The 7,156-nt window shown below is 35.2% G+C and overlaps 1 protein-coding gene across 3 annotated transcripts in view; it reads right to left on the reverse strand.

The window, feature by feature from the left end:
- The window catches only part of LOC117111814, a 19,034-nt gene extending 16,908 nt beyond the window's left edge, over positions 1 to 2,126 (reverse strand). For all 3 annotated transcript variants that reach the window (XM_033254815.1, XM_033254803.1, XM_033254807.1), the window contains exon 1: positions 1,931 to 2,126. The gene's annotated coding sequence lies outside the window, so the exon portion shown is untranslated. The remainder of the gene's footprint in view (positions 1 to 1,930) is intronic.
- Positions 2,127 to 7,156: the final 5,030 nt, after the last annotated feature.

The following is a 7,156-nucleotide window of genomic DNA, read 5'->3' on the forward strand; positions in this document are numbered from 1 at the left end:
TCAGACTAAGAGTTAATTTGTGTCTGACATTTGATCAAATAAATTGTACATCTGTCAGAGTACGCTCAAAAGAGGTTCTGCAGAGTAAAGAAAGATGATGATGGAGCGGATGCCGGCTGTCAAAGAGCCTCTGGCTTTGACACTGCAATTATTTAAATTCATTTCTCATTTGCTGCATTTGTTGAGATTCAGTGTCTTGTTCATTTTGTAGGAAGGGGCTATATAAATCATATCAATTATTAATCTAATCAGCCATCAACAATTAGAACTGAACAACTACTACAAAGATTTAGTTACACTATACATAGTAATATTCACAAACATACATTTATATAGCAGGGCTTGTTATTAGAAAATGGCAATTAATTGGGGGAGGGAGAAATTTAAGCTAATAGTGTAATAATAGTTTTACACACATAATTACTACTACAATCATAAAAGCAGTGTTAAAGTTCAAAGCAACACAGAATACCTCCTAGCAGGCAGCACTGCCACAGTATTTGGGATTTTTACTAGATTTAAGCCAAGTGATTTTCAAAATCCAGGTGCTCTATATGTATGTATGAATTATATTGAATAAAAAATTAAAAAAAGAAAAAAAAAGGGTGCTGTATTTTTCACACAGCTGAAGGGTAGTTTGATTTAGTCAACGTACCGTAGAATTCTATGGATATTTTATCCTTGACACTTGTGTTTCCCACATGAACCAGATGTCAATGGCTATGTTCTCACACGGCTGCTAACCGTTAGCTGCTGTGCGTCCATACGAGAAAATCCCGATCCGGATACCAAAAATATGATGACCGAATCACTGGCCAATAAGAAACTGGAAAGTGTAAACGCGTACGATTGGTTGATGATAAAAACGCGCTCAACTTGCTAACCGATAGCGCTTGCTAACCGTTAGCGGTATCCGGATACTGCAAACCGATCGGCGTTCTCACGCAGGTTCTAACGGTTAGCTCCCGATCTGGATACTAGGGCTCTCGTGAGAACCAGGCTTAAGTTTATCCACTGCATGCTGTAAAACACAGATTTTAGTTAGATAATTTTGGTGATAATTACGGTAATTCAATGTGTTTTTTTTTTCAATTCAAGAAGTGAAGTCCTAAGCCTACAGACAGGCCAGACTGTATAGTGAGGCCTGCGTGGGGAATACATAATCTGCGCAAAATCTAGCCTAGAAATCCGTCTGTGCATTTTGGAAAATAAGGGACAATTTCCGTGCATATTTTGCCAAAAATTAGGCTTTAACCTAATCTTAATATATAAAAAATGTATTTACTTTCTGCGCTCCTATTTTTCTTGCAATTTTCTACGCAAATTTGAGCTGGTTTATGAGGTATCATCCACTCAATTAAAAAACTCTACAGTATGGCAGATAGGTCTCTGGTTAAATAGACTAGAATCTAGATAGATAGGCCTAGATGAAAAGCTTGATTTGATTGAGCACATAAAACTAAAAGTTTGATATCTGTGTGGTTTCTCAGCTTCTGTAAAAACCAATCTACGTTTATTTACGTTCATTTTGATATAACAATAATATGTTAGATTTATATAGCGCTTAATGGCAAAAGGCCTCTAAGCGCTTCACACTACTACCCTGCGTCATTGGATTAGACAAGCATGACGTATGTGTAACTGTGCCCTCAATTTTACTTTTCCAGTGAGTGCTTATTTGAATTTCAATACTCAAAGCAGTCTAACCGTGATAAAGCTGGCTTTATTCGAGGAGTTAAGACTACTCGTTAAGACTGTTTTATAAGCAATCTGCCCAAGGACTAAAAGTGACTAAAACAAGAAATTGACATATAACATATTTATATTCTCAGTAACAAAGGTGTGTCACGTGTTGTGATGTCACCAGTTGTGTATCTAGGAGTATAGAAATGGAGTGGGGGCTGATGGAAGGGGGCGGGGGAGAACTTACTCTCATGCTGCATGCTGTCTTCTGTGATTGTGTTATCTTGATCTACAGCCGCTTCTAATCCTTTGAGAGCATCAGTGACATTTTGTACTTTGAACTCCTCCATGCCTTGCTGGGAATCCCCGACCTCCATGATGTTGACGTCTTCTTCCCCTTCCTCATTCTCTGAGCTACTAACCTCTTCAAAGATCTGTTTCCAGTTGTTGCTATCTGAAAAGAAATTATCTTGTTAAGTCCTGGTCACACTATCAGGTTTTATATGACAATTTTGCCATTAAAAATGCAAGATCATGTTAAAATGCAAGATCATGTTAAAATGCAAGATGATGGTAAAATGCAAAATGATGTTAAAATGCAAGATGATGGTAAAATGCAAGATGTTATATCATAAGTGGTGGATCCAGGAATTTGAAACAGAGGGGGGCCCAGGGGAAGACTTTAAAAAAAAAGAGGGTCAATACAATCTCATGTCTACCATGGTTGGGGCTGACAGAACAAATTGTACCATTATGCTACCTCTAGATTGCTGGAAATGACACTCTCTGATTTAATATTTGAATATAATTTTCTATTGTTCTCCACGTTTTTTTTTTTATAACCGTACAAAATTTAGAAGGGGGGGGGGAACAGGCTGGCTTGACCCTCCTCCCTTGAATTCACCACTGATAACAGACATAAATAGCAATAATATGCAACTCCTTGTTCTCTAAGGTCCCTACTAATATAGAACCAACATACCTATTTGTATTTGTGCGGAGAACGTTTTTCCTCTCTACCACTTCCACTGTCTTCCCCTTCATTTGAACAACCAAGCATCTACAATTCAAAGACGTGTGAAGATGTTGTATGCCCATAGTTGTGATGTACCTATATATGGTCGTGATGTAATGTATCATGACCATATTTAGGCATGTCACATTATAACTACAGTTTTGAAGAATGTTTTCTTATCAACTGTTTTATAGGATTCCAATATTTTTGGTATGTCCACCAACTGAAAAACACAAACAAAAACAATCAGTAATTTATTGTTTCAATTGCAATATAATAGTAAATGATATAAATGTGTAAAGAATGAATGATACAATGATGATGATGATGATTGATGATGATTGGTGACTGATGATGTGTTTCAAAGTCTTTGGTCCAATGTATGAAGGGCACAGCAGCAGAGGTCATGAGCAAGCTAAATGGATAGAGGCTTGCAACCACCTATGGCCCTTGGGGGGACACAGAAGGGCCAGAAGGCTAAGCCCCCTGAAGGGTCAGTGGTCATGACATTCACATGCCTTGAGTAATCCATTTCCTATGTCCCATTCTAAATACATCTATAAAATGGAGGCCATTGGTTTGAAGTTTAAAAGAAAGGAAACAGGTTAAAGCTACATCCAGAAAAAAAAACATACATGCCTATGGTCATGATGACATCACATCATGACCATATTTAAGCACATCATGACCATATTTAGGCACATCATGGCTATATATAGGCACATCATGGCTAGATGACATCACACCATGACCATATACGGTATAGGCACATCATGACCATATTTAGGCACATCATGGCTATATATAGGCACATCATGGCAAGATGACATCACATCATGACCATATATAGGCACATCATGAACATATTTAGGCACATCATGGCTATATATAGGCACATCATGACCATATATAGGCACATCATGACTAGATATCACATCATGACCATATATAGGCACATCATGACCATATATAGGCACATCATGGCCATATATAGGCACATCATGGCCATATATAGGCACATCATGGCTATATATAGGCACATCATGGATAGATGACATCACATCATGACCAAATATAGGCACATCATGGCTATATATGGCCATACAACAGTTTTGTTTGTTTTTGACAGTTTGATAGTCTGGACAGAGCTTTAGTATGAGTACTCTATTAATAACATCCTGATGATGATTATTATTATAATACAGTACCCCATTATAGCTTAACATGTAATTGGTAAGGGCACTTAAGAAAAAGGAGGTTTCCTTCAAAAGCTAAGATCTCCCTTGGCTTACAGGCTTGCTGACGCATTAGGCAAGACTTTAGTGAACACACCTCATACAGTACAGTACCAATAATAATAATGACTTGCTGCCATGTAAAAATTAAAATTTAGGAAAAGTATGAAATCTTTTCTTTAATGTTATTACAGTATGCCCACTGCTGCCTTGAAATATTCAAAAATAAGATGATATTTCTTCCTAATTATATACTGTAGATTGAAAACATTTAACGATCCCATTACTTCACTGTTTACATTCACCAATAAAATGTTATTATTTTTTTCTCCTCCATCTGGATATATTTGGCAAAAATATTTGCTAAATATAAAACCAAAATTATATTTTAATATTTTTTTCATCCTCCTCAGATGACGATCTTTGAAACAAAAAGTTTGGGAAACAAGGTATAAAAAAAGTGTTGCCTTATTACAGTACTGAGTATCACTGAAATGTGAGAGGAATGATCAACTGAATTCTACCTTAGCAGCGAATGCTTCTTTGTCAAAGAGTACTGTGCCATGTCTGCCATCTCCTGTTGTAGAAAATTTGAAGTCATGAGTTTCCATATACTAATATCAATACTATTTAGATAGGCTCTTCTTTTTCAATCTTGGTTTCAGATGTTTAAATAAAAACATTTTTAAATTTTTTTCCAACAATATAGTGGTGAAGAATAGTCGGCGCTAATGCACTTCAGTACTGTAACACTTCTATCTTTAAAAATTGTCTTTTTACCTACTGTGTGCTCCTAACAATATCTTACGATTGTTTTCATCTGTTCTCTCACTAATTACACCAGTTTTTAGCATTTTATTACTAAAAACAACGTTCTTTTCCAGCGATTCATGACGGTAGCGACTCACGATGTTTGTTTATAAATAGTTAATTGCCAGGTTGTTATCCAATTTTAAGGACAGCTCTGTTCGTTGCCAGGTTTTTTTTTTTTCATTTTGTTATAACGATGCCTTTTCATAAATTGTTGTTTGTGTTTTTAGCTGTTTATCGTTGTTCTGGTACAGTGCAATATTATAATGACATATTACATTTAGGGACAAGCTATTATTTCATCGGGGAAATCTGACCATTACATTTAGACCCAAAAATTATTACACTTAGAACCTTTATTACATTTAGACCCAAAAATTATTACACATAGGACATTACATTTAGGCCTAAAACTTATTACACTTAGAACCTTTATTACATTTAGACCCTAAAAGTATTACACATAGGAACTGTATTAGGAAATCTGACCCCTCATCGGGACCCAAAAATTATTACAATCAATCAATCATTTGTCAATCATGGCCATTATTACACTGTATTTAGGACCTTTATAGACCCAAAAATTCTTAGAACCTTTATTATATTTAGACACAAAAATGATTACACGGGACATTTATTACATTCAGACCCACTAATTATTACACTTAGACCCTTTATTACATTTAGACCCAAAACTTATTACACATATGACCTTTATTACATTTAGGCACAAAAATCATTACACTTAGAACCTTTATTACATTTAGACCCTAAAATGCATAGGACCTGTATTATGTTTAGACCCAAAAATTATTACAATCACTTGTCAATCATGGCCATTATTACACTTAGGACATTGAACTTATGACCTACATATATTTATTTATACATTCTTTCATAATGTATGCATGTTCTGCTGCCTTCCTTTTCCCTTCTTTCACGAGCCATCAAGTTCTGAATATCTAAAGCTTCATTTTGATTTACTAATTCTGGCAACACCAAATCATAAAGTTTGAATTCTGGCAACAGCATTAGGCTCGATCGCCAATTCGCCATTGGAGATGACGGATGGAGCCATATTAGGCGTTAAAAGCCGTGGTTTTTAGTAATAAAATGCTAAAATCCGATGTTATTAAGCAGAATCTGAATGAATAAACATCGTAAGATATTGTTAGGAGCACACAGTAGGTAAAAAGACAAGTTTTGAAGATAGAAGTGTTACAGTACTAAAGTGCATTAGCGCCCCTAGGCCTACTGTAGGCCCAAGCCCTAGCACAGAGAGTAGGCCTGGGGGCCTAGGCTAGAGCCTACATACCCGCTAGAACTGGGCCTAGGCCTAGCCTAGCTAGGGATGCTGTACCCATGGTTGGGCTACATTATTACTTATCTTGTAAACGTGACCATAAGCTTTCGCATTTTTAAAAAAATATGAATACTTGACTAGTTTCCTCATAAGTACGTACAGAAGGCTTTTATAAAAATAAAATGGTTTTCAAGCTGCAATATAGTAAATTATCATCTTGATTGATATTCAACATGATGTGTGTCTCTCACTCTCACACGCAGAGCACCAGGCAGAGCAGATTGAACAGCGCCCTCTTGACGCACGAGTACATCAAATATCAATCAAAAAAACTTTGATAATTTTTTTTTCATATCTATTCTTTTTTAAATATTTCAAAAACAATGTTTTAACTTTGGTTTGGATGCTATATTATTGCTGTATTTCCAATATGATGTTATATTTTTGTATTGTTATTTTTAATCATTTCTGAGCCAAAGTTTGTTTTTATAACTGTGGTCATTCCTTGCCATCTTGGATTTTGATTTGCATATTGTTTCATTGGCTAAGAATAAATAATTAAAAAAATAAATAAGTTTAAGGCGTGTATTGTGATTTTACTTATTATGCAGTGAAAATAAAATTAATAAAATATTTAAAAAAATAAACAGAGAGCCTTCATATACCTGAAAAATGTTCGCGTTTTTGTTTCGAATGTTGGAACGAAGTATTTAAGTAAATCATTAACTCAATCCAAGTTGAGTCTTTTTTTGCTATCAAATCAATGCCGTGCTGACGTGCACATAACCACATTGTTGCTTCAGGTTCTTAAGTTAGTAAACATTTCAGTAATTATGTTTTCAAATATTCGTAGTAAATATAAAATTTCCTAAGTACATCGTAAAATAATTCATCATCATCGCTCAAATTAATCGCTGTTGATGTAGGCCTATAGAAAATAATACTTAATTGTTAGCATGCTTTTTCTCATAATTCTAATAATAATAATAAAGGAAATCGCACTCGAATCGTGTAGTATAGGTAATTCAGATGTTTGCGGGCAGAGATATACCGTTATGTTGCTACAAAATAATATTTACTCTGGCTGTACAGCGCTCTTTCTTTAAAAAA

This window comes from Anneissia japonica, unplaced genomic scaffold (genome assembly GCF_011630105.1).
Source record: "Anneissia japonica isolate Jap-2015-1 unplaced genomic scaffold, ASM1163010v1 scaffold14557_len124090_cov123, whole genome shotgun sequence".
Taxonomy (NCBI): Eukaryota; Metazoa; Echinodermata; class Crinoidea; order Comatulida; family Comatulidae; genus Anneissia; species Anneissia japonica.